The 27,904-nt window shown below is 45.8% G+C and overlaps 1 protein-coding gene across 1 annotated transcript in view; it reads left to right on the top strand.

The window, feature by feature from the left end:
• Nucleotides 1-27,904, top strand: part of CNTNAP2 (contactin associated protein 2) — a 1,667,645-nt gene that overhangs the window by 1,433,600 nt on the left and 206,141 nt on the right. The gene's annotated exons all lie outside the window — the stretch shown is intronic.

Below are 27,904 nucleotides of genomic sequence, written 5' to 3'. Positions count from 1 at the left end.
TCTGTGGGATGGTAGTTACTATATAAAAGCAAGGCATTACAATATTTGGCATCAATTCTGTATTTCATGGAGTCTACAATAGTAAAGATGCCAACAAAATAAAACCAGAATGATTATGGCAACAAAGAGTACTGAGAGTGAGGCAGGAGAAATCAACATTTAAAAGTGCCATTTCAGCAATTGTATAAAATGGGCATCATCATTATTAGCAGCAGCAGCTCTGACATGGCAACCGGATTGAAACTGCTTTATTTTTTTTTTAAATCCGTGAGCTACTGGAAATTTTCAAATAACCAAGATTTATGGACCTTCATTATTTTAGTCCTTTCTATTTCTGCTTCTTATGCTTTCCTAGATTATGAGAATCTTATCCAAAATCATTATGCATTTTACTGGGTTTACTTTAAAAAGAAAACAAACCCTAAAAGTTGGTCAGAGAAGTTATACCAATGGGATGATTGGAGCTACAAGCTGCAAATGACAATGACAACAATAAAACAATATTTCAAGAAGCAGAGAATTTATCATTATCTACTAGGAATGTCTACAGGATAGTCACAACAGAAAATTTTACTCTGTATTTGATGATTACTTCATATCTATCTCATCAGGCCTGGAACAGGACAAAAATAACAGGACACTAAAAGTATGTCTACACAGCAAAGAAAACCCACAGCTGGCCCAAGCCAGCTGACTCAGGCTCGCAGGGCTTAGGCTGCAGTGCTATTTCATTGTTGTGTAGATGTCTGGGCTCAGGCTGGAGCCTGAGCTCTGAGAACCTCCCACCTCGCAAGGTTCTAGAACCCAAGCTTCAGCCCAAGCCCTGAAGTCTACAGAGCAATGAAACAGCCCCGCAGCCCAAGCCCTGCAAGCCCAAGTCGGCTGACATGGGCCAACCATGGGTTTTTCTTTGCTGTGTAGACGTAACCTAGATTTCTTCCTTTGCACTTCCTGGACATTCTTTGACTGCAAAACTCTTAAAGATCAGAAAATACAATGTACTTTGAAAGTACTTCTGAGCTCACCTGGAGAAAATACAGCTTGTGAAATATATAACATCCTCTGAATGAAGGGGAGGGAGTAGGACGACATGCCATGTTCTTTCATCCCACTAAATTAATAATATGTAATCAGAGAAACAGTGAACTTTCTGGAGAAAGATGCAGGTTTTTGTGTTTAAGAAATGGTTATTCCTAACCAGCTAGAACATTTGCATTATTTTTCAATGTCCAACTGTCCCTTATTTTTCCAGCAAGAGCTCATTTTCTTTTTCAAACAACACAGTTACCTCTTTTAGATACATTTCCTTTGAAACAAAAACCCACTCTAAATTAACTTTGTATTCAAAAGTTAATGCCCTCTTGAAAACCTGGTGAACATGGGTTGTCAGCTGAACATGGGCTGTCAACTCAAAAAGCCCAGAAAATCATCTACACTAAGGTAAGAGGGCTAAGGGTTGAAGAGTCAGCTCAAGTAGGATTCTTCTTGGATGTTCTCACACAATTTCACTTTACTAATATGCCCCAATCCTATTCTGGAAAGATAACCTTTAGAGGTATGAGGTTAATTCATTCTCCATGTCTGTTCAGTACTTGGTCTCTTCTGAACCAACATCCATGCCAATTTTAATATAGACACCTGCTTACTCATTCCACATAGGCCATTCAAATACTAGGCAATAATGACCAGCCCAGCAGTCCCCACTGACTAGTATTAAACTAGTATTGAACCAGTGACTTCTAAATGAAAGTCTATATCTTTACTAGACCTATGATCATTTCAGTTCCTTAGCAGCCATTAATTGAGTTATTGCTTGGGGATCAAGTGGTTGGAGTAGCTATCTTAGTAAGCCCCAATTCCTCCAAAGACTGACAGCATCACCTCTGAACAATTGATCCTGCATCAAATTGTCCAGGAGACAAAGAGTTCATCCTCAACTCTTGTGTGCAAGTCAGCAATGTCTCCATCCAAAATAAAGAAAAGAAAAAAGAGGAAAAAAAGGAGGAAGAGAGAAAAACAGAGGGCTCCAATAAACACAGAAAATTACATAATTATTAATGGTCTATTAAGTGATAACAAATCAGTATCCTGCTTTCAACAGTTATTGCCTGATGTTTAAGAGAAAAATGTGATATACACATACACCCCAGGCCCATCCACACACACCCAAATTTACCTGGCAAACTGTGAAATACTATGCATGAAGGGGGAAAAATTCTTTCCCGATTCTTGCTGTGAAAAACTAATTCCCTTACATTTGATTAGGATATTGTAACATGCAAAAAATAAAATTGTCCATAAAATCATCCAGTCCTCTTCAAAATCCACCTGCATGATATAATGCTGTGGCCCCAGGACTACTGAATTCAATAGGCTGGACTACACACTAAAAGAAGAATCATTACAGTGGAACTTTCCCTTAAAATCCTTGGAGAAATGCCAGCTTATGCTGTAGATTTCGCTGTGTTCTCTTTCTTTGCCTCCTTCCTCATTTCTCCCTCTCCTAGTTTTACTCACTCTCTTGAAAAGTGTTAGGCAAGTAAACATCACTTATCACTGAAAGCAAGCCTGGGGCCTACCACATCCTGTCCCTTTTATTTACACATGAAATGGCAGTAGCTCATAGTGACTGAGCTAAGATCAAGGAGTTTCCTGAAATTAAATTCATTAGTAAAACAAGAAACATTCCAGATGTGCACAGCACAGCTTGATGTGCTCAGCTGAGGAACTAATTAAAGACAGAGAGCCAAGTGGGTATAGAATAAATACACTTTGTGAGTAGAAATAGGCCCAATCCTCAAACTCCCTATGCTATTGGAAAATTAAATTGTCACAGACGCTAAAATAAAGCAAACAGTAAGGGCTGTATTTTAGCTTTTGGGCACAGTCCTTCCTTAGGGGTGATATACTACCCAATGGGATCAGCAGGCAGGATTCTGAGATAATGTCTTCCGGGGCTCCACAGCACTTAGGAGCATTCTCCCATTTTCAGACACCTTGAGAGGGCTCTCAACATGCACTCCTCCCATGGCCATCAAGCTCCACTTGCCTGCTGAGCACTCGCCTCATGGTGTGAACCTTATCAGGGACCAGACCCAATCAGCTGAGAGGCTTTGAATGAAGGAATTTCACTTCCCCTCACCCCCTCCCAGTGATATTTCTATAGCTAGAACCACAAACACTAAACTGCTGACATAATGTACAGCAGCAATTGGCCTGCCAGTAAGTGCTCTATTTAAAATGGTATTTTACATTGCTGTCCGAACATATGATAGGAAATACCTGTCCATTAGCATGGAGTAGCATCAATTTATTTTTAGCTTCTCAGTTTGAAGAACAGCAGGTTGTATTTTCAGGAAATGGATGCAAATAGCTGTGTGGCTTGTGGCTCTTAAAAGGTTTAATGGAATCTTATTCTATCAGATTTGTGAACTGCTATATGCTGCATACCAGGCCAGCTGCCCTTATTTTCCTGAGGCTGCTTTTGCACAGCATTCTCTGAATGAATGGAGAAAACACCATTTCTGCAGTGAAGACAGAATAACCAGAGATGAGCTTTGAAAGCATAGATACGGAAGAGCTTCCAGGGCAATTCAAGTGGCAATTACTGGACAAAAAACACCATTAAGCTGGAGTTAAGACTACAAATACTTATCGTTAAGTTAAACTTCTCACTTCACAATTTAAGAAACCCAAATGTTAGGATGCCAAGAAAGTGAAAACCTTTTAAAGAAACCCCACGTGTTTGCAAGCATGACAATGAAGATTTGGCCCATAACAGTTGGAGTTCTGCCTCCGAATTATTACCTTTTCAGCACCCAAACTCATAGGACAATCTTGCACCTGCAGAGTTAAGGTAGCCCAAGCCCAAATATATCTCAAGCCTCTTATCAGTGTGATCCATAGTCATGAGCCAGACCGTGGGAGTGGGTTAGACAGTAACCAACAATCTGCCCTGAGCAAAGGGCAATGTGTAGCTGCTGTGTTCCGAGAGCAGGCCATAGAAGAATGAATTGTGACTCAAAGGGTATGTCATCATTGCAATAAAAGACCTGCAGCTTGGCCGTGGCTGTCCTGGGTCAGCTGACTTGGGCTCATGGGGCTCGGGTTGTGGAGCCAGAAAATTGCAGTGTAGACTTGCAGGTTTGGGCTGGAGCTCTGCTCTGCTTCCAACTTGTTCTGAGGGCAGAGTAAGTGATTTCCCCTCTTTTCAAGGAGCAGCTCACTCCCCTGTACATACATGGCCAGCAAGGGGGAAAATGGAGCCAGGGGTAGGGTTTGCCAACTTTCTACTCACACAAAACTGAACACCCTTGCCCCACCTCTTCTCCAGAGCCCTGCCCCCACTCACTCCATCCCCCCGCCCCATCACTCACTCTCCCCACCCTCACTCACTCACTCATTTTCACCCGGCTGGCTCAGACGGTTGGGGTGTGTGAGAGGGTGAGGGCTCCAGCTGTGGGTGTGGGCTCTGGGGTGGGGCCAGGCATGAGGGGTTTGGGGTGCAGGAGGGGGCTCTGGGCTAGGGGGTGGACCTGAGAGGTTCGGAGTATGGGAGCGGGCTCCGGGCTGAGGCAGGGGTTCGGAGTGTGGGAGGGATGTAGAATGGTTTAGTGGATAAGGAGTCAGAAGAACTGGGTTTTATTCCCGGTTCTGCCATTAATCAGCTATGTAACCCTGGGCAAATCACTTCACCTATATGTGCCTGTTTCCCTTCCTAACCCTTGTCTGTCCTGTCTATGTAGCTTGTACGGTTTTCCAGGTAGGGATTATCTTATACTATGTATTTGTACAGTTTCTAGCACAATGGAGCCCCAATCTTGCTTGGGACCCCTAGTCACCCCAGCAATACAAATAATTAACAAAAATTGACTATCATTTCTGTTGTCTGCCTCAACCCATTGACATATTTACAACCTTCCCTCATTTATTTTCCTATGAACTTACTAAGGTGTTCTTTTTAAATGTGACAGTGTTCCACACATTTCAGTAGATAGAATACATTTATCTATACTTTTCTGGAGTGCTAATTTGGTATATAGTCCTTGCTAGAGTTCATCCCTGGTTTATAAGCACCACTGATATCCCTGATGCTGTTCTTGAGGTTTACTGGAGCCCTCTAACTCTGTGAGACTTGAAGAAGTCTACATAAGACTGTGAACATTGAAGCCTTAGAAAACTTCTCATAGATTCAAATCATGTATCTCCAAAAGAAACTCACCTGATGTTCTCAGGATAGGGAATTCCCTAACTCCTCAGAGAGGGCAACACAATAAGTTAAACGTGGAATTTTTAGTAAAGTTTTTTTTTAATTGAGATGGCAAAGGTAGTTAGAAAACACCCCCCCTCTCCAAAAAAAAGCACATCTCCCATATCTGCCTGAGTCTGTGATCTCTGCTTAGCAAGCAGGAAGTGTGAATACATTCTCATGATATTTTCATCTGGAGCAAAATGCAGACTGTCTAGAACTCCCCAGAGATGAAAAATTTCCCTTTGAGGACACAGAAGTTGCAAATAGTGTGCACACACTTTTGGATGCTTATCCAAAACCAAATGCCAAAACTTTTGAGGTTCACCCATCCTTTGGCACAAAATATAGCTGAAGTTAATCCAGCATTTGAAAACATTTTGGGTCTTGAATGTTACCATAAAACTGAGGAGGAAGCTTGTGTAAAGGACAGCATAAAATTGGAATACTGAGCATGCATAGTCGTGTTTTTGTTTGGTTGGTTGGTTGGTTTGGGTTTTTTATTTGATATTTTCACAGAGCAGCTGAAAACAAAAACCCTGTTGTTTCTGCACCATCTGTGAATAAACACTCTTACTCCTTGCACCTGTCAATGAATGTATTAAATACAGGAGTATATATCCCTGGTGTTTAGCGCTGTACTAATTCAGACTAGTTGTGAGTGAAATCTGTTTTACAATCCCCGGGAAATGTAGACAGCGACACATGCCAGGCGTAGGACTGGAGTTGATGTAACTAGCTTTCAAATAGCACTATTCTTTGATTTGTGTTGGTTGAGCTGCTCTGGTGGCTTTGACTTGACCCTCTTGAATATACTGCGTCCTACAGTGGTATCTGTTGAGATCTCTGATGTCTGGTATTGCTCAGTGGGATAAAACATACTCTAGTGAAGCCAAGTCCTGCAAAGAATAGTTATGTTTTATGCTGTATTCAGCTGACACTGCACACTGAGTTATTTTGCTTTTGCTTTATTTTCTATTATGCGTTGAGTTTTCAAGTGCTGAGTTATAGCGCGGTAGTTTAATGTCCTCTGATCTCCAAGAGTCTCATCACCTTCTAGGAATCTTTCAGGATAGATAGATTGGCTCAAATCAAAAGGACACAGCTCAGGGCTCTAACATCCTATAGATTAACAATGTCTGCACCAGTTTTATTGCAAGTTTTTAAGTATTATGCAAATAAAATAAACAATTATCAGATACAGAGGTCACCACTGAATGGTCGCCATTTACCAACAGTTGCTGCACAGTGATGTCTAATTATTTTGCATTTGAAGTAGTAGGGCAATAGTACAGTATCTCAGATTTTGCTGGGTAGCTTTTGGCAGTAAATAATATTTTTTTATCAGAGACCACTGTGATAATTCCCATTTCTATCTTTGGAATAGAGAAAGGAGAAGAAAAATACAGAGTATGGTTCAGAGAGAGAACTGGAAGTGGAAATGAACAATGCCTCAGGTTCAGTCCTAGCTTTGCCACTAACATTCTCTGTTCCAGGGTCCCAGAGACATATTTATAGAAAAGGCCCACTGGGCAAATTAACTGAAGAGGTCAAATAGTGGACCAAGTGTGGGATATTGGATATAAGGAAGGGTTCCGTTAGCTTAAAAAATTAACCTTAAATTTGCACATCTTTTCTTTATCCTTTTTTCTTCTCTTCAGTCTTTTACTTCTTCAATCGTCAGATTTTTAAAATTCTATTATGCACCATCTCTTTTACTTCTATACCTATCCAGCCCTCCCATACTGAACGCAAACATGTACACACATGGTGTGGAGGGGGTCTCAGAGATTTTTTTTTAACTTTTTTTGCCTTCTGTGAGGATGAAGTTGGCAAAGAAAATGCCTACAGACCACCTCATTGATGGTGGAGGATAAGAATATCAAAAGCTGAAATTGAATGGTTTCTTGGGGGGAACAACATTTTCCCTCAGAGTCCTCTGAAAAGCCTCTGGTTCCATTAACCTCCAGGGTGGAGCATCAAAAACAAGTCCTTCATCCAGGAGAGTTGTGCCTCAGCCTCAAAGATCAGAAGAAAATGGCTGATCCATGAAATGTTTAATCTCCAAATGCCTAACCTCCAGTCCCAACCCAATCACAAAAGTGTGGCCAGCTGTATGATTTAATCCTACCATTACCTGGGATAGTCTCATGGTGGTTTAGATCCTGAGGCTAACTCAGAAACATTATTTTCTATGTGAAAATTAAAATAAATGAGCACAATCAACCTCAGCAATTCTAATGCCATAGCAATGAGGAACTCAGTCAGCTTGCACAAGGATTTTGCAGCCCACCATGGCAATCAGTACACTAAACTAGTCCCATTTTAAACCCATCTTGGGGCTCACATATAACATGGACATGCTCTATCAGGAGCACTCTGGGGAGCACTCTGCCCTGGCAACAGCCCCAGGGCCCGAGGAGCACTCTGCCTCCACCATGGCCCCTGTGCTGGGGGAGCACTCTGCCTCCCGCCATGACCCTGGGGCCGGGGGAGCACTCTGCCTCCCGCCATGACCCCGGGGGAGCACTCTGCCTCCCGCCATGACCCCGGGGGAGCACTCTGCCCCCCCACCCCCTGTCCACCGTAGCTCCGGGCTGGAGGAACTGTCAGACCCCCTTCCCCCTTGCAGTCCTGGGGCCAAAGAAGCTCTCAGCCCCCTGCTACAGCCCTGGGGCTGGAGTAGCTTTCAGCCCCCCACCACAGCAGGCAGGGTAGAGATGGCATCCAGGGACCACATTCACTATAGCCCATGGTTCGCTATTGTGAAGGGTGTTGTAGCCAGGGTTTACTGTATATGGTTAAGAGATCAATATATGTACAAATTGTGTAAAGCCCTAATGTCAAGGTTCCTTCCCCACTCTGAACTCTAAGGTACATATGTGGGGACCTGCATGAAAACCCCCTAAGCTTATTTTTACCAGCTTAAGTTAAAACTTCCCCAAGGTACAAACTATTTTACCTTTTGCCCTTGGACTTTATTGCTGCCGCCACCAAGCGTCTAACAGATATATAACCGGGAAAGAGCCCGCTTGGAAACGTCTTTCCCACCAAAATCCTCCCCAAACCCTACACCCCCTTTCCTGGGGAAGGCTTGATAAAAATCCTCACCAATTTGCATAGGTGAACACAGACCCAAACCCTTGGATCTTAAGAACAATGAAAAAGCAATCAGGTTCTTAAAAGAAGAATTTTAATTGAAGAAAAAAAGTAAAAGAATCACCTCTGTAAAATCAGGGTGGTAAATACCTTACAGGGTAATCAGATTCAAAACATAGAGAATCCCTCTAGGCAAAACCTTAAGTTACAAAAAGACACAAAAAGCAGGAATCTACATTCCATTCAGCACAGCTATTTTATCAGCCATTTAAACAAAACAGAATCTAATGCATATCTAGCTTGATTACTTACTAAGTTCTAAGACTCCATTCCTGTTCTGTTCCCGGCAAAAGCATCACACAGACAGAGAGAACCTTTGTTTCTCCCCCCACCTCCAGCTTTGAAAGTATTTTGTCTCCTCATTAGTCATTTTGGTCAGGTGCCAGCGAGGTTACCCTAGCTTCTTAACCCTTTACAGGTGAAAAGGTTTTTCCTCTGGCCAGGAGGGATTTTAAAGGTGTTCACCCTTCCCTTTATATTTATGACACCTTACATTATTTTTGTAGCAGAGATGGTGAGGTTGCTGATTTGTAAAAGTCTTTCTAGAAGTTATAGTCCAGTAGGCAGTGCGTGTACAGAGATTGTTCAGATTCTTCCAGGAGAATTGCAGGAGGCATCCAGAGTGAATCTGGAGACATCAGTCTTGTAGCTTATACCTCCTCTGTCAAAATTTAAGCAGATCCAGATAAAAAAGGATTAGGCCTGGGGCTTCCTTTATAGCTGAAGTTAGCCATTGTCTCAGCAGGCCTTCCTTGGCTGAAGAATAGGTAATCTATATTGTTGCTTTGAAGCTAATCTCTGCTTCCTAGGCATACACTGGCAACTAGTTGTATTCATTAGCATAAGGCAATTAACCATTCAAACAGTCAGTGACAGGTTACTCTGTGGTGTTACAAGATCAAAGAGAAATTAGGCCAATAATAGGATTATACCACAAGTCCCATCTAAATGATAATGTTCCCTTTTGATCTCTAAATCAATAGAATACAGTAATGAAGCATTGTGAGACAGGAACAGGATTTTAGCATCTGAAAGCTAATTAGATCACATTATTCAACTTCCAACAAGTTGGAGGTAAACACAGACAAATACAGTTAGCATCTGCCCTTTGATTCTCTAATGATACAGGCCTACATATTAAAGATTCTGGTCTACTTAACATGGCTTTGACAACTATCTACAAGGAATGGCCATGTTTACCAGTTTAATACTCTTCTAATATGCATTAAGGGTGGTTTCCAGGTCACCCAGTGTGCTGGTTGCCTACTCCTTGCTGGCTCAGCGTTACACATGGTTTAGGACTGGCAAATACCTCATGAGAATTACTTGGCTGGTAACCCTTTTCAACAACTTGAACAGGCTGTTTTTCTGCTGTGGAATTAGTATACTTCCCAGTTATTGGGAAGAAATAGGTGATAGCAGTGTGGGATTCAATCATTAGAAATATAGATAGCTGGGTTTGTGGTGACCATATGGTGAATTGCCTGCTGAGTGTGAAGGCTGTGTATCTCTCGAGACATCTAGACATGGTTTATGTATAGTGCTGGGGAGGAGCCAGTGGTCACGGTACATGGAGGTAGCAATGACATAGGGAAAGGTAGAGAGATCCTGGAGGCCAAATTTAGTCTGCTAGGTAAGAGATTGAAGTCCAGGACCTCCATCGGCGCATTCTCTGAAATGCTTCCAGTTCCACATGCTGTTAGACAGTTCCACAGAACTGCAGGGTCTCAATGCATGGGTGAGGCGATAGTGTAGGGAGAAAGGGTTAAGATTTATTCAGAACTGGGGAACCTTTTGGGAAAGGTAGAGCCTATGCAGGAAGGATGGGCTTCACCTAAACCAAAACAGAACCTGATTTCTGGCATGCAAAATTAGAAAGGTTGTAGTGGAGCTCTTCAACAAATTTTATAAGTGCTTCTATACACTTATATAGAAGTCTAAATACTAAGATGGATGAACTTAAATGCCTCGTATTAAATGAGGATATTGATGTAATAGGCATCACAGAAACTTGATGGAATGATGATAATCAGTGGGACATGGTAAAAAATACATAGGAATGACAGAGTAGGTCATGCTGGTGCGGGAGTGGCACTATATGTGAAAGAAAGCATAGAGTCACATATAGTAAAAATCTTAAACGAATCAAACTGTACCACAGAATCTCTCTGGATAGAAATTCCATGCTTGTATAATAAAAATAGAGCAGTAAGGATATACTACCGACCACCTGACCAAGATGGTGATGGTGACTGTGACTGTGAAATGCTTTCGGAGATTAGAGAGGCTATAAAAATAAAAAACTCACTAATAATAGGGGATTTCAACTATCCCCATATTGACTGGGTGCCTGTCACCTCAGGACGGGATGCAGAAATAAAGTATCTAGTCACCACTAATAACTGACTCTTGGCACAGGTGGTCCTGGGTTAGAGGCAAGTCTTGATTTAGTCCTAAACGGAGCACAAGATCTTGACCAAGAGATGCATATATAGCCTCTATATAAATCCATAGTTTGCCCACACTTTGAGTACTGCATTCAGTTCTGGTTACCACATCTCAAAAACTATATACTAGAATTCAAAAAGGTACAGAGAAAGGCAACAAAAAATTGTTATGGGTATGGAACAGCTTCATATGAGGAGAGATTAAAAAAAGCTGGGCCTATTCATATTGGAAAAGAGACAATTAAGAAGGGATATGATAGAGGTCTATAAAATCTTGATTGGTGTGGAGAAAGAGAATAAGGACGTGTTATTTACTCCTTCAAGTAATATAAGAACCAGGGGTAACCCAATGAAATTAATAGCAGGTTTAAAACAAACTAAAGGAAATACTTCTTCACAGATCACACAGGCAACCTGTGAAACTCATTGTGATAGGATGTTGTGAAAGCCAAAACCAGTGGTGGGCAACCTGCAGGCCGCACGTGACCCATCAGAATAATCTGTTGGTGGGCCGCAAGACAGTTTGTTTACATTTACCGTCCGCAGGGACAGTCACCTGCAGCTCCCAGTGGCCACGGTTAGCCATTCCTGGCCAATGGGAGCTGCGGGAAGCAGCGCAGGCTGCAGGGACGTGCTGGCCACCAATTTCCGCAGCTCCCATTGGCCAGGAATGGCAAACTGCGGCCACTGGGAGCTGTGGGCAACCGTGCCTGCAGACAGTCAAAGTAAACAAATTGTCTCACAGCCCGCCCGGGGTCCACAGGTTGCCCACCACTGGCCAAAACTATAGCAAGGTTCAAAATGAGCTACATAAATTAATGAAGGATAGTTCCATCAATGGCTCTTAGCCAAGATGGTTGGGGATGCAACCGCATGCTCTGAGTGTTGTTAGCCTCTGTTTGCCAGAAGCTGGGAGTGGATGACAGGAGATGGATCACTCGGTGATTGCCTGTTCTGTTAATTCCCTCTGAAGCATCTGGCATTTGCCACTGTCAGGATACTGGGCTAGATGGACAATTGTTGTGACCCAGTATGTCCGTTCTTATGCTCACTGCTGGGATTGCTTTCACAATGGAAATAACAGTATTTTATTTATTTTACTCTGTGTGTGTGTGTGTATACGGAACTGTATATACTGTATATATATTTTCTCATTCTTTCACAAAGAAATTCTCCCTGAAACTTAATGGAAGCCATGAAAATGAACAAATCCAGTGTGAATTACCAAGTGGCAAGCCAGACCACATTTACCATAATACAAAGCATTAGAATTTTAATATTGTAATAGTAGCAGTAATCTTACATTTTATGATTTTATGTAGTACCTTTCCTGGAAACAATTCCAAAGCTTTAATCACCCCTGAAATGTAGTCTCATCTGTTGTGGAACACAGTAGTCATTTAAGCGCAAAGAGTAAGACTGTCTCATTGAAACTTCTTGTCGGGAATCAGAGCCTGCTGCAGAGTTACTCTCCAGGCAGCCTCATCAGCAGGGATCCTAAAAATCTCTTTGTCCTGGAAAAACACTGAATTTGCATTTTTACAGAGAATCTTTAGTTTTTACATTTTGTGAACAAAAATAAAAACATATACAGTAGAACCCCGTTTATTTGAGCCTCCATTATCTGGCTCTCTATGTAACCGAACTTGGGCTGACAGCCTGAGCCCTGGGTGATGGGGCTCCTGCTGTCAGCCTCGGGCGGTGGGTCTCAGGCTTCAGCTGAAGCCAAAGCTACTAAAGTTCAGTGTTTCATTTTAATTGTGGAAAAATGCAGATTTTTATGTTTTTTATTGGATAATTGATTTTTATTATGAAAAATTAGGATCCCTGCTCATCAGTACAGTTGGGCTGTGGCAGGCTGGCTGATTGGTCACACCATCTGATCAGCTGGAAGGCCAGCAGGCCAGCTCTTAAGCCAGCAGCAGCTCCCCAGCTGCTCAGTGCTCATGCCCACCACTGTGCCTTTCCCCGCCTTGAACCCCTTCTTGCCTGTTACCCTGCTCGCTCCCATTCCTGCTCTCCTGCTTGACCCAGGACTCTGTCTTATGACTACTGACCCCGGCTTGAATCTCAGCTCTGGTATCTAATTTCTGCCATTCGGTTTGACCCTTGGCTTTGGCTTCTGACTACTGGCTCTGGCTCTGATCCTCGTCCTTGGTTTCTGATGCTTGCTGTGACCTTTCGGCCTAACACCTGTTCTGACCAGTAGGCTAGACCACCCTCATCCTGGTTAGCTGACACCACTGGTGAAATTTAGGTAGGAAGAATGTAATTGCATAAACTGGAATTTGACCAGGACACTGATTCTTTCTAAAAGTATTTTGGGATCTTTAATGACCATAAGCAGTGACGACTTTTCTTTTGTATCTAAATTCTAACAAACTGACCAGGCATCACAAACTGTGCACTTTGGAAATACTGGTATGGGCCCCAATTCAATACTTAAGCACATTCTGTGACTTTAAGCAATTGCTTAAATCCAATTGTCTTAAATAGAAATGAAGCATGTGCTGAATTGCTTGTGCTGAATTGGCACCATTAATATCACAATCATTTATTTGTAAAGGGGCATCACTGTATAAGGCACAAAAATATAGTTCCTGCCCCACGGTGCTTGTATCTGACTTGTCTTTATGTACTTTAGTCACTTTATTAATACACTGAAATGTAGTATTGTTAAGGCTACGATTTTGTCACAGAGGTTGGGGAAGTCACTGGCAGCAGGGGGACCCTCGTAGCTCCTAGCTGCTGCAGGTGGTCGAGGTACCCCGGAGCTCCACGCCACTGTGGGCAGCAGGGGGGACCCCAGAGCTCCCAGCCATGGTGGAGAGGGGGACCCTGCAGCTCCTGGCCCAGCCCACCGCAGCTCCCAGCAGCTGCGGGTGGCAGGGGACCCCACAGCTCCAAGCCACGGGTGGTGAGGGCCTCTGGAGCTCCCAGCTGGCCCCAGCAACTGCCTATTTTGTCATGGATATTTTTAGTAAAAGTCAGGAACACGTCACAGGCTTCCATGAATTTTTCTTTATTGCCCGTGTGTGTGTGACCTGTCCATGACTTTTACTGAAAATATCTGTGACAAAATCTTAGCCTTAAGTATCGTCACCAAATTGGCTCATCTCCATTTGTGGAGTTCCAAAGGAATTTACAAATTCAGATTATATTTCTTCTGCAATATGAAATGAATCTTCATGCTCATTCTCAACCTTATTTTAGTCTGGAAAAGAAAACAAATAAGCACGCTGCAATTCTAACTTCCCTTTTTTTCAAATGCAGTGTCAGAAATGTATCTCCTTCCCCTGGTCATAACTCCAAATGAAACATTTCAATTGGTAATCTCACAGGGAATACTCGATCCAAATAAAGCACCAGACTGCCATTCTAGGGTGTTCCTGCTGACAGTTATTTTTCTTTGTTTAATTTGAATGTGATGACAGATAGTTTTATTGCTCCTAACCAGGGGAAAGCACCATTTTTCTTAATTGAGTTTAAAAGATTTATTGCATTAAACACCAATAAGAAGATATACCATATTTGCAAAAATAATCTGATAATTCCTAACAGCATATAATTACTCTCTGAGTGGAAATCAATAGCATTTCTGAAAACAAATTTGCTTACAACATATGTTCCTGATACTTTCCTTTCTCTGTCAGAAAGTGTTCTTTGAAACACTGGGGTGGGAGAAAGGGAACTTTGTTCTAAGATATTCTGCACTTTGTGTGAAGCTCTTTGCACCGCACAATTGACAAGGTGAATTATGGGGGTTTTGTATTCCTCGGAGAATCAGGCAAAGGCCATTATTGGAGGCAGGTTACCAAATCCAACAGACTACTCTATTAGTCTGATCTGGTCTGGTATGGTAAATCCTATGATCCTAGAACAGTCTTCCTGATAATAAGGTAATTGTATTTAATGTCTCATTTGTATTCATATTCACTAATGAGTCTTGTTTATAACAGCACTTTTGAGGAGGCTCCAAAATTATTGTCTTCCCAAGAAAAATGTGGTGGGTGTTGCACAGTTAAAGTCTATACTAAGCAAAATTAATAGCATCAAATTATACTAAAGCATCTTTCCTAGAATGAGTTGATTGTGACACATCAACCAATGGGTTTAACATTTTGTAGATTTTTTTGTGCTCTCAATCTCCACATTGTCTTTGCATTACAACTGGAGTAAGATATAAGTGCCTATTTACAAGACTAGGGTTGTTTGTATTCCTGAGCTTCCCCCTTTTACCCTCTTCGGTGGGCTTGACCGAATATGACTGGCATCTTTTGAAAACTATCCCGCTATGGTCATTTGAAAGGCGGATGCAAACTGTCAGTTATGATCTCTAAGGCCAGCTGATCAGTTTCAACTTTTTCTTTAGCTCTGCTCACCTTGGAACAAACCTAATGTACCGTATGTGGGTGGATAAGGGTCAAAAGAAATTTAAATGCTGCATATGTGATGCAGAAGCAGAAGTTAGAGAGTTTGCCCAACAAGGCACAGTGCACCCTCAAGCAGGCCATGGGAAAGATCTCCGCAGTGGGCCTCGAGTTTAGTGTGCACGGAGGAATGTGGGCATGCCAGGAGCGTGCTATAACCTGGATTCATATAGCCACAAATTTAGAGATGCAGTGGGCCATGTCTGTTATTCCTCCTGTCGCTAGCACTAGCCCAACAGTCTGCTAACGAACCTAAAGAGGGAGATTCGGACTCCCTGTCTCCCTTGTTGTTTCTGGGAGCAAAAACCCTTTTGAGTCACGATTTAGTCATGTGTGCAGGGCTGAGCTGCTTGAAAGAGGATTATGATGTGCACTACATATGTGTGCATGTGTCTGTAAAATCTCTATTATATACAGCTACTCTGTGGAGTATGATGTGGAATAAAGGTTTTATAACCATCCATCTAGGATGGGCACATTACTCATGAGTGGCGAAGCAAGACACACTTTATAGAAATTCATTTGCCTACTTCATAACCGATATATTATGGTCTGGTCACATTAGTTCATCCTGATTAATGGGTACAGTTTATGCAGCTCATTGGCTATGCTTAGTTGAGTTTAAATATTCATCTGTTTGGGGTTTTTTGTTATGATGAAGTTTGGGTTTCTTCTTCGAGGGCTTGTTCACGTCCATTCCACATTAGGTGTGTGCGCGCCGCGTGCACGAGCATTGGAAACTTTTTCCCTTAGCGGCTCCCGTTGGGCCGGCAGGCCCCCCGAGTGGCACCACTGTGCCGTGCATATACACCCCTGCCGGCCCGACCCCCTTCAGTTCCTGCTTACCGTCTGTGGCTGCGTTGGAACAACCTCTCTCTGTCCCTTAGCCTTTAGAGTAGCTGTTATCAGTTAGTTTACGTACAGATTGTGGACACTTCAGTCATTAGGTGCTTGGAGGCCTCCAGCACCTGCCCCGGGCCGCGGGCCCACGGCTTCAAGGCTTGAGCCACGTGCCGCAAACCTATGCCAGTTAGTGACCCCCACGACTCGTGTCTACGTTGCCTGGGGGATGGACATCAAACTGAAAGGTGTAGGATTTGCAAGGCGTTTAAGCCAAGGACAAGTAAAGAAAGAGACTTTGGCCTAAAGCAGCTGTTGATGGAGGCCGCATTGCAGCCGCCGGGCCCGGAGCGCCCGACGCCGGCTCAGGCTTCCTCGGTGCGTAGTGCCCTGGAGCCGTCAGGAGACCCGGCACCGGCTAAGCACTGCAAACTGTCGGCCCCGGAGCACCAGGCTAGGCCCCGGCACCGATCGTTCTCCCCGGTGCGGCCCCCGGCGCAGCCGAAAGGAAGATGCGGTCGTTCCCCGCACAGGAGCCTGGCGCCTCCCAAGGCCCCGAGCGCCGACAAGAGCGGGAAGGCCGCGGTACTGGTGCTGACACAGGCAGTCCCGGCAGCACAAGCCCCACCGAGCCCAGAGCTAAGGGAGCTCAGTGCGGACGATGGGCTCGAGGGCATAACGGATCAGCCCTCCACACCCGGCACCTTTGAGGCTGCAAAGGACCTCGTCGAGCTGTCGGTGGCGAGCCCCCTCCTGTATGGGGAGAACCCTCTGGCGCCCACGCCTCAGGTGCCGTTGAGGGGTAAGCCGGCAATGGTGTGCCGCTCGAAGACACCATCCTGGCACTGCTCCCGGAGTTGGTCCCGGTCGAGGTCTGACTCTGCAGACTCGCTCTTGCCAGTGGCCCAGAAGGAGGTTGTGGCACTGGCAGCAGGTCAACGTGAAGAAGCACCAGAAAGGGCACGCCGCTCTCTGGCACCGCCCAGAGACCGGCACCGGGAGGAGTTGAGACGGCCCTCGCCAGAGGTCTCCTGCAGGTCCCGGTCCTGGGGATACCGGTACCACGCCCAGTCCCGCTCAGCTAGGAGCCACTTGTTCTCCTGCTGGCGCAGATCACTGGCACCGCCCACATCCTTCGCGATCGGCATCGCTGCAGTCCGGCGCTAGCTCCGGCCGCTATAGCTACCCGCACTGAGGCCCGGAAAGCAGGGGACCCTCAAGGGAGCTGGCAACCTCAATGAGGGCCGCCAGGCCATTGGCCCTTCTGGCCCCCCGGGCCTATCAGGAGCACCAAGGGGCCCCGTTCAGGGCAAGTTGCTCGGTGCAGCAGTTCCGGTCCCCACACCTATGCCAGATGGTGCCGGAGGCAACAGTATCCAGGCCTCCAGCATCCCCCCAGCATAGACCGGAGAGTCCGGCACCAAGCCCGGTGCCATCCCATGGACTCGCTCCCCGGCCTGAGCTGGAGGCCCCTACCATGGGAGATGGGGAGCAGGAGGACCCACCAGAGGGGGTCGAGCAGCAGCTAACCGCCTCGTCTTCCCCCGATGAGGCAGTGGCGGGTACAGAGGTGTCCGGCTCTCTGCCGATAGACCGTAGAGCCCACCAGGAACTGCTGTGCAGAGTCGCCCAAAATTTGGGGTTGCAGGCCGAGGAGATGGTTGAGCAGGAGGACCCCATGGTGGACATTTTGAGCTCTGAAGGTCCATCCAGAATAGCGCTCCCACTCATTAAGACCATCCAGTCTAACTGTAAGACTATATGGCAGACCCTGGCCTGCAGTGCTCCAACGGCCAAAGGAGTGGAGCGTAAATACTTTGCCCCATCTAAGGGCTATGAGTTCCTGTTCTGCCACCCGAGTCCATGCTCCATAGTGGTTTCGGCGGTAAATGAAAGGGAACACCATGGTCAGCAGGCCCCAGCCCCTAAAGCCAAGGAGGCGAAACGCCTGGACCTTTTTGGCAGAAAGGTGTACTCATCTGGAGGCCTTCAGCTGAGGATTGCTAACCAGCAGGCCACCCTCAACAGGCACAATTTCAGCTCTTGGGCAGAGGTGGGGAAGTTTAAGGACAGCCTCCCGCAAGGCTCCCAACAGGAGTTCACGGCCCTGGTGGATGAGGGCAAGGCAGTAGCCAAGACCTCTCTCCAGGCCTCCCTGGATTCGGCAGACACAGTGGCTAGAACAATCGCGTTGGGGTGGTCATGAGGCACTCGGCGTGGCTCCAGGAGTCAGGCCTCCCCCCTGAGGTCCAGAATACACTCCAGGACCTCCCCTTCGAAGGGTCCGGGCTCTTCTCAGACCAGACAGACGCGAGGCTGCATAGCCTCAAGGACTCGTGAGCTATGCTCAAGTCACTGGGTATGCACACCCTGGCGACGCAGAGGAAGCCCTTTAAGCTGCAGCCTCCCCCTCAACGCCAGTACCAGCCCCACCATAGGCATGAGCCTTACTGTAGGTGAGGCAGGCATAACAGGTGACGGCGCAGTAACAATAATAACAATAATGCGCCGGGCCAGAACCAAGGCCAGCACAAACCCCAGCTGGGCACTAAGCCAGGCTTTTGAAGGTGCGCTCGAGGACAGCATACCAGACCAGTCACCAGATCCATCCCTTTGTTTCCTGAACTGCCTGTCCCGTTTCTCCCGTGCGTGGTCCACCATTACGTCAGACTGTTGGGTCTTACACACGGTGTGGAATGGGTACTCGCTGCAGTTTGCCTCCCTACCCCCCCTTCCCCGTCCCTCTTCAGGGACCCCCTCACCAGCATCTCCTAGAGGAGGAAGTCCGCTCGCTTCTAGAGGTGGGGGCGGTAGAGGCGGTGCCTCACGGCCTAAGGGGAAAAGGGTTCTACTCCCGGTACTTCCTCATCCCCAAGGCCAAAGGGGGCCTTCACCCCATCCTAGACCTGCGCGGGCTCAACAAGTTCCTGGTCAAGGCCCAGTTCCGCATGGTCTCTCTGGGCACCATCATCCCTTCCCTGGATCCAGGGGACTGGTACGCTGCCCTCGACATGAAGGACACATACTTTCATATCGCCCTCTTCCCAGCACATCAGTGGTTCCTACGCTTCACCGTGGGCCGAGAACATTACCAGTTTGCGGTTCTCCCATTCGGTCTAGCTGCGGCCCCAAGGGTGTTCACTAAGTGCATGGCAGTGGTGGCGGCCTTCTCATGGAGGCAGAGAATCCGAGTGTACCCGTACCTTGACGACTGGCTCCTGGCAGGCCAATCCAAAGCAGAGATGCGGGGCCATGTGGAGGTGGCCCTGAGATTGTTCCATGAACTGGGGCTCCTGGTCAAGTCCACGCTCGTACCCACGCAGAGAGTAGAATTCATAGGGGTGGTCCTGGATGCGGTGCAGGCCAGGGCAAGCCTTCTGGTATCCCAATTCTGGGCTATCCAACAAGCAGTGGCCTCCCTGCGCCAGTTTCCAACGACAACAGCCAGGTGCTGCCTGCGGCCATTGGGCCACATGGCAGCATGCACGCACGTGGTCAGGCATGCCAGACTGAGACTCAGGACTCCGCAGGCGTGGCTCGGTTGGGTGTACCGCCCGGGGTGTACTTGGTAGTGACAGCCCCAAGGGATGTGCTGGACTCCCTGCTGTGGTGGCACTCCCAGCCTGTGATTTGCGAAGGCATCCCCTTTGCCGCCCCACTTCCGGACCTGACACCGGTAACGGATGCGTCAGACCACGGGTGGGGGGCTCACCTGGGGGACCTCATGACACAGGGGCTGTGGTCCGAGGCAGAGCAGTCGCTCCATATCAACGTGAAGGAGCTCAGGGCAGTTCGTCTCACCTGCCAGACCTTTCACGCCACTCTGAGAGGTCACAGCATGACAGTTCTGACGGATAACACTACTGCCATGTTCTATATAAACAACCAGGGTGGGGCTCGTTCCTCGCCACTCTGTCGCAAGTCTCTCCTCCTCTGGGACCTTTGCATAGCCCATGCAATTCACCTTGAGGTGTTCTATCTCCCGGGGGTGCGGAACAAGCTGTCGGACTCCCTCAGCAGGTTGTACCGCATGCACCAGTGGATGCTCAGGGCGGACGTCGTGCTTTCGCTCTTCCGCAGGTGAGGGTTTCCCCGGGTAGATCTGTTTGCCACCAGGGCCGATGCCCAGTGCCTGCGGTTCTGCTCGTTCCAGGGCCGCAGCCCAGGCTCACTCGCAGACACGTTTGCGATCCCGTGGAGAGGGGGCTTGATGTATGCCTTCCCCCTCCCCTTGGTTCACAAGGTCCTGTTCAAGGTGCGCAGGGACAGGGCGGCGGTGATCCTCATCACCCCAGCCTGGGCCCGCCAACACTGGTACATATCGCTCCTAGAGCTGTAGGTGGAGGCCCCAATAGTCCTGCCCCTACACCGGGACCTCATTACACAGGATGGCGGGCGGCTTCTCCACACCGACCTGCAGTCGCTGCAGCGACAGCATGCAGGCTCTGTGGCTAAGCGCCCTGGAGAGCCAGTGCTCCCTTCCTGTGCAGCAGATTCTGCTTGGCAGTAGAAAGCCCTCTACTAGGGCGGCCTATATGGCCAAGTCGAAAAGGTTCTCGTGTTGGTGTGAACCCCGACAGGTGCGGCCGGGCCAGACCCCGGTGCAGACCATTCTGGAGTACCTCTTGCACCTCAAGCAGCAAGGGCTAGCCCTGTCCTCACTCAGAGTGCACCTGGCGGCCATCTCTGCCTTCCATCCGGGGTTCTCGGGGGGCTCGGTGTTTTCCCACCCAATGGTGGGACGGTTCCTTAAGGGGTTGGAGAGGGTGTTCCCGTACTCCTGCCCCCCCAGTCCCTCCATGGAACCTTAAACCTGGTCCTTTCTAAACTCATGGAACCCCCTTTCGAGCCCCTCGCTACCTGTTCTCTCCTCCACCTTTCCTGGAAGGTGGCATTTCTGGTTGCCGTTACCTCGGCCAGAAGGGTGTCCGAACTGAGGGCCCTCACCTCTGAGCCACTGTACACAGTATTTCACAAGGACAAGGTGCAGCTCCGGCTGCACCTCAAGTTCCTCCCTAAGGTGGTCTCCCAATTCCATCTGGGCCAGGACATTTATCTGCCGTTGTTCTTCCCGAAACCCCATATGGATCCGAGTCACCGCAGCTTGCACACCCTGGATGTGCGTCGAGTGCTGGCGTTCTATTTGGAGCACACCAAGCCCTTTCGCAAATCCACACAGCTGTTTGTGGCCGTAGCTGAGAGGATGAAAGGTCTCCTGGTGTTGGTACAATGGATCTCGTCTTGGATTACAAGCTGCATCTGGGTGTGCTATGAGCGTGCAGGTGTTCCGCCCCCGGCGCTCACGGCCCACTCACCAGGGCGCAAGCGGCTTCCACGTCTTTCCTGGCACAGGTCCTGATCCAGGAGATCTGTAGAGCAGCCACCTGGTCCTCGGTGCACACCTTCACAACCCACTACGTGGTCAACCAGCAGGCCAGAGAGGATGCGGCAGTTGGCAGAGCGGTCCTCTGAGCAGTTGTTCCGTGACTCCTACCCTCCTCCAGAGGTAGGCTTGTGATTCACCTAATGTGGAATGGACGTGAACAAGCACTCGAAGAAAAAACGGTTACTTACTTTCTCGTAACTGTTGTTCTTCAAGATGTGTTGTTCACGTCCATTCCACCACCCACCTCCTACCCCTCTCTGGAGTCGCTGGCAAGAAGGAACTGGAGGGGGTCGGGCCGGCAGGGGTATATATGCACGGCAGAGTGGCGCCACTCGGGGGGCCCACCGGCCCTACTGGAGCTGCTAAGGGAAAAAGTTTCCAATGCTTGTGCACGCGCACACCTAATGTGGAATGGACGTGAACAATACATCTCGAAGAACTACAGTTATGAGAAAGTAAGTAACCGTTTTTTCTTTCCACTTTGCTTCCCTCCTTGAGATCCTTCCATTTAAGCGATTGGAAAGACTTGATAGAGGGTGAAGTAATCAGTGACACCTGAGTGGACATGTCCAGATTGCAGAAGAATCAAGGGCAGATAGTGAGAGCCATTTGGTGAAAATAAGAATGATTGAATTTATATTTTGTGAAAACATAAACGCATTGTTCTGTTTTCAGTTTTTTCCCTTTTAGTATTGAAGCCCTTCGGCTTGACAACTGGTGCCTGGAATTTGCTGAATATGTCACAGTTCTGCCCAGTAGTAAATGAAACAAGGTTCCTCGGACCTCACAAGCCTTTCTCTCACATATGGTGTTGTCTCTCTGTAGCAGAACTCTAATGGGTTTCAAAGCTGCCCTCTCACCTGCCCACCAAGGCCATAAGAAAAGATGAGTAGCATTAATACTTGGAAGGGTTGAATCAATTCCTCTGAAGGACCTGGCAAAGTAACTTTCACTGTCTCTCTTTCTCATGTTAATAACAAACTTGGCGTAATCACATAATGAAATTTAAAAGTGGTCTGTGGAATGCAATTTTAAACTTAATTGATCAAAAGACAGGTTGATGAAGCTCCTGATTTTAAAGCTGTTAACATATTTAAACAGTATTGCTTTTGTGCACATGCTTAATTGCCATGCTCAGCAATAAACAATGCAATAGTTTCCATCATAATAAAATGCTTTTAGCCCAAAGAATAACCACACTCTCTAATGTTAATTCTAATGTGTGATTGTTTGATTTCCCATTATGAGAGAAAACAATAGCACCATCTTCATCACCATCTTTTGGGGAGCAAACCTTTTTGAGAATTATAGTGAGATGCTTGTGTGAGTTTATGAAAATCTGATGTGTTTGGCAGCCAACCTAATACTTAATTATGTGACAAGCAATTCCATAGTAAAGGTATAATGCACCCCCTGCAGCCTGAGAGATGGGGGAGGGTTTTTTTCGGGCAAGGGGGAAAAGAGGGCTCTGACGTATCTTTAAGGGTCTCCTCTATCCTTGTAGGAGCTCAACTTCCTTGTGGGCTTGGGATGGAGGAAGGTAGCTGAGACAGTGAGGGCATCCTAGCAGATTGGCTGGTCTGAGGAGCACAGCAGAAGCCCACTGGCTTTTGCACACTCAAGGGGAGGGCACATAAACCTTTTCCCTCTGGCCACGGAGCCATTACATACCCAGAAGAGCTCCCAGACTTGGGGTTAGAGTAGAACTGGATGTTTGTGCCATGCTATGGGTATCATGCTAGCCATCTTTTGGGGACTGGGAAGGTTAGGACGTAAAATTCAACCTGTCATAATTTGGCAGGTATCTAGTATAGGTATTGCGGAGGAAGGGGTCTGGTTCCCCAATAACCTGGAATTGAAAGTGAAGTTAGGGGAAGGCATCCGTAAAGAAGCTGGGAAGTGGGGTTGGGGTTTCTAACGTCTGGTACAGCGAGGAGATAACCCTCTTTCCCCCAACCTCTTAACCGTTCTACGAGGGGAGAGTGATGAGGCTGGAACTGGATGTTGAAGCTCACAGTAGTGCTTCACCAGGCGGAACAGATTATGAAAGGAAGTGTGACCTGCACTGGATGGCTTAGTGTTGGTTAGTTCCCAGAGTAATTAAATTAATAAAGTTATGGCCTCGTGAAACTACATCTCTTGTGTCTTGTCTTGTGTGCCAGGGACAATATATTGCACAATGCTGCTTAATACAGTTCAGAATTGTTTGAATGAGGGAAAGAAAGGAAAGGGGAAATCAACAGATTTACCAGAAGAAATGAGGAAATTTCTTTACTTTGTTGCTCTACTAACATACAGAATATTCAGTTAGTCTCATTTTGTGCAGTTCATATTTTAAAGTATTTTCAGACATGCACTCTTTTGTTGTTTCTTTAGTAACCTTATGCGAGTATACAACTTATCATGAAGCACTTTAACAACATCAGTGAAAATTATTTCCTCGGCTCTAACTTATTTCAATACTTAATAATATATTTCATTGCGTCTATCTTTTTTTCTATTTATAAATTGCAAGCAATTTATTGCAAATCTGAAGTTCTTTGTGGAATAATTTTGTTAATAATTAGTTTTCTTTATCTAATTTATGAGTCGTTTGTTGTGAATCTTCTAAATTTATCCCTGACTAGATGACTGAACTCTTGGAATCAGGCTTTTGCTATAAATAATCAAATTTCAAGATCAAAATTCACTTTCCATAATATTCACTGATTCTGCAAATTCTTACACTGCTGATAACTAATAGCATTGAAAGAATGTGAATATTCAGAAAGACAGTCCAAGGACAAAGGATACGTACATCTGACATTTTTCAGAGTAACAGCCGTGTTAGTCTGTATTCGCAAAAAGAAAAGGAGTACTTGTGGCACCTTAGAGACTAACCAATTTATTTGAGCATAAGCTTTTGTGAGCTACAGCTCACTTCATCGGATGCATACTGTGGAAAGTGTAGAAGATCTTATTATATACACACAAAAAGCATGAAAAAATACCTCCTCCCACCCCACTATCCTGCTGGTAATAGCTTATCTAAAGTGATCACTCTCCTTACAATGTGTATGATAATCAAGGTGGGCCATTTCCAGCACAAATCCAGGTTTTCTCACTCCCCCACACACACATAAACTCACTCTCCTGCTGACATTATTTGCGTAAATACTTGTACAAATTTTCTGAGGTACAGTAGGGCCGACCACAAGTGTTGAAAAATCAGGACATCAAAAATTGTGAGATTTTTTAAAAAAAGAAAATTTGGGGTTCTATTTATTTGTCTTCCAGTTTTTGAGCCTCAAGATTTCACATTTTCATGCTTTGCTCTGCAGCCATAAGGGTTAGAAACATACTTTATTTTTTAATGAAAGCTGACATTCTTATATAATTACTTCACACCAGAAGCCGGGTCTTCATATGTTGTGAGACTTGACAACTCTGGATGTATTTGCTTAGCTCTACTTAAACTGATACACAGGAAAACAGCGAGATATAATGTTTTTATTTATCTAATCCAAAGGTTCCCAAACTGTGGCCCATGAATACTGCTTCACAGAAAGCTGCCTGGTCACATGGTACTGGCTTTCCTGCTTGTTTCTACCTACTGCATTGCATTTAAAAAGCTAAAAGCTCATGAATACTTTCCTAATTGTATTTTTTCATGCAGACAATTGCTTTTGTTGCCACAGTGATTTTACATGATCACGAATGGTAGGAAAGCTGGCTGGCACAGTCACAAATGGTATAGTCCATGCAATTGTGAACAGGAAGGTGCCTATGAGTCCTGGTCTCTATTAAGAGGGGCTCTATGCTGTGGAAAAACATGAGAAGCCCTGATCTAATTCTTCTAAAACAAGAGGAGAAGGAGGGAGGACGTTTTGCTCATCTCTAGGAAGAATTTCTGCAGGTACTTAACCCGGCAGCACTGCCCAGCCATTTAGATAGGAAACAAAGAAAAATACTGTATCCAGTGGAAACTATCGGAAGAAATAAGGGAGGTAGAATGTAGTGTCCTAACATGGGGCATTTTACTAGTACGTATGATTTATTACGCCCATTCTTAAAAAATATAGTGGGAGCTTTTCGGCTCCAAGTCAGGAGAGCACATAAGCACGTGCTTTAGCCCATCTTTTTTCAGGATGTCATGTAAGCATGGGCTTAACAGCAGCATGTATTAAGTCCCACTGACTTCAGCGGGCCAAAGCCTTGTTTTTACATACCGTCCAACAGTCAGCAACCCCAGCAGCGCAGTAACCCTGTGGCATCATACTGAAGCATTAGTTCTTCACTGATTTCAAGGGCCCTACTTCCAACAGCACCAGGCATTTCTGGGAGGGACACGGCTCAAGTCCTGAGCCAAGCTACCTTTTCTTATGAGCTTCCGGGCACTGATAAGATCACAGCACCAGGTGATGTAGCTGCAGAACTGTTTCATTCTGTTACTGCAGCACTGCTTCAGGGACATGACAGTGCCAGTTAGTGACGCATGCAATTGTAAGTCCTTTCCTTGAGGCACTGTGGGAATGATCTATTTTAATTGCTTTAGCTTAATTCTAGAACATATTGAAAATAGCATGGCTTTTATACTGTAGTACATTTAATGTTCAGCTGAGTTTTACAGTCCGCTGAGTTGGAATAAATCTATATTATTTACTCTTACAAAGCAATGGCCACTCAGCACATTCAGTAATCCAGTACATTTCATTTTATGGGCAAATCCTTTACCTTGCACCAAACCTGAGGAGAAGGGTTTTGTTCAGGGAAAGGAGTGAGGAACCTGTGCTGGACAGAACCTTCCTTACCTTCTTGTGTTGATCAGTAAATTTGCATACTCATGAATCTCCCAGCCCTGCTGTTCCTAGCACTACCTACAAAACCCCTCTCAGCAGTGATGTGAAAAGAGCTTTGGAAGAGCAGGGTGGCAAGACGCACAGGTGATGTGCCTCCTTCATTCGCTCTAGGTAACATGCCCATCTTGAAAGCTCTCCAGTTTCAATGCATCCAGGGTCCTCTGCTCTCATGCAATGGGGGAACAGGATTTGCCCCAGCTGTCAAATTCCTGTGTCCTTGGCATATCCTAATAACAATAACCCAAATCAAACATTTAATAGAGTTAATGCTTTTGCCAGGGTCATGGCTTCTTTTTTCCCTTTTGGGAATATGGCATGTGTCTCTCATTTTTTCCTCCATTGCTGATAGCAGTGTGAATAACAAATTGTGCTGAGGAGTCAAAAGAGACAAAGCCACCCCATTAAAGGTTTTAGGGCGACTCTGCAAGTGACACTGAGAATGGAGGTGGAAGATACTGGGGTCACAAAGGTGTAAGAAAGGGAAGAATTTCTGCTGTCTCTATTCCTGGTGTTCAGGAAAGAAGGTTGTTTCATTCTCAGAACCCAGTTATAGGGCTGGCAGTTGGGGCGGGGGATGTGTCTTTTTGCTCTTAAGCACTTAAACTGAGCATGTTTGGCATCGAAATCATTGAGAAAATAAACTCCACGCTGCCATTTTGCAAAGTCACTTTTCAGAGCAGAACAGCCCTTTAAATCTTTTCTCGGACACTAATCCAAATTGGACAAGACAAAATCATGTTCTAATGTGCCTTGTAGGACACATCCCCTGCAGCACTGCAATGAGATGTGTCTGACACAAGGCAATATGTATTGTGTGAGGTAAAAAATAGCAGAAATACGTATTTTTAATGGCAGTAAGAGCCAGTGGAACTTGCATATGAGCTTTATGTAAAGTCACATGGAAGCAAATTATTCATTCGACATGCAGGGTTCTGAGTAGTTCAGAAAACGTTTGGGGAACACTAAACTGGACATGCTTATTTCTTCATGAACAGCTGAAGTAAATAATTTTACTCAGACAAGTTTCTTTATTTAAATTTCTGGTATAGTAGTGGGGTATACTCATCCAAAAACATGGGGCTCAGTTGTGATCTGGGGACACAGAAGTAAATCCCCTTGTCAAGTGTTCCCCTGGGGCAGGGACATGGGAAGGCAAATCTTGGCAGGCCTACACCACCTCTCCCACCCCTGTGCAGCCTATAGCAAATGAGATTGGGGGAAGGAGGGAGTTTGGGTGGAGTCCTCTATTATCTGGTTATTCTGCACTTTGGAACAGCGCCATATGGAGCTATCTGAAGTAGTCCCTGGGACTGCTTTAATTTAGCCCCTGACTGCACCAGCCTCTATATTAGCCCAGAATTCAGGAGGCATAAAGCGGGTATACAGAGAGCTTTACCTTCACAAATCCTGGGCTGTGCAGCTCAGAATCTGATCAGAAGGTGCAGCTCAGAATCTGGCCCATGGTTTACCAATGTTTTACATAGCCTTGTTGGAGGAAAGTAAGGATTTTTTCACCTTGTATTTTGTAACATGATTGCAGCTCTAAATAAAAAAAT

Source organism: Lepidochelys olivacea (assembly GCF_965140295.1).
Source record: "Lepidochelys olivacea isolate rLepOli2 genome assembly, chromosome: 2".
Lineage (NCBI taxonomy): Eukaryota > Metazoa > Chordata > Testudines > Cheloniidae > Lepidochelys > Lepidochelys olivacea.
The sequence above is the reverse complement of the archived record's forward strand: the minus strand, read 5'-3'. Positions and strand labels throughout refer to the sequence as shown.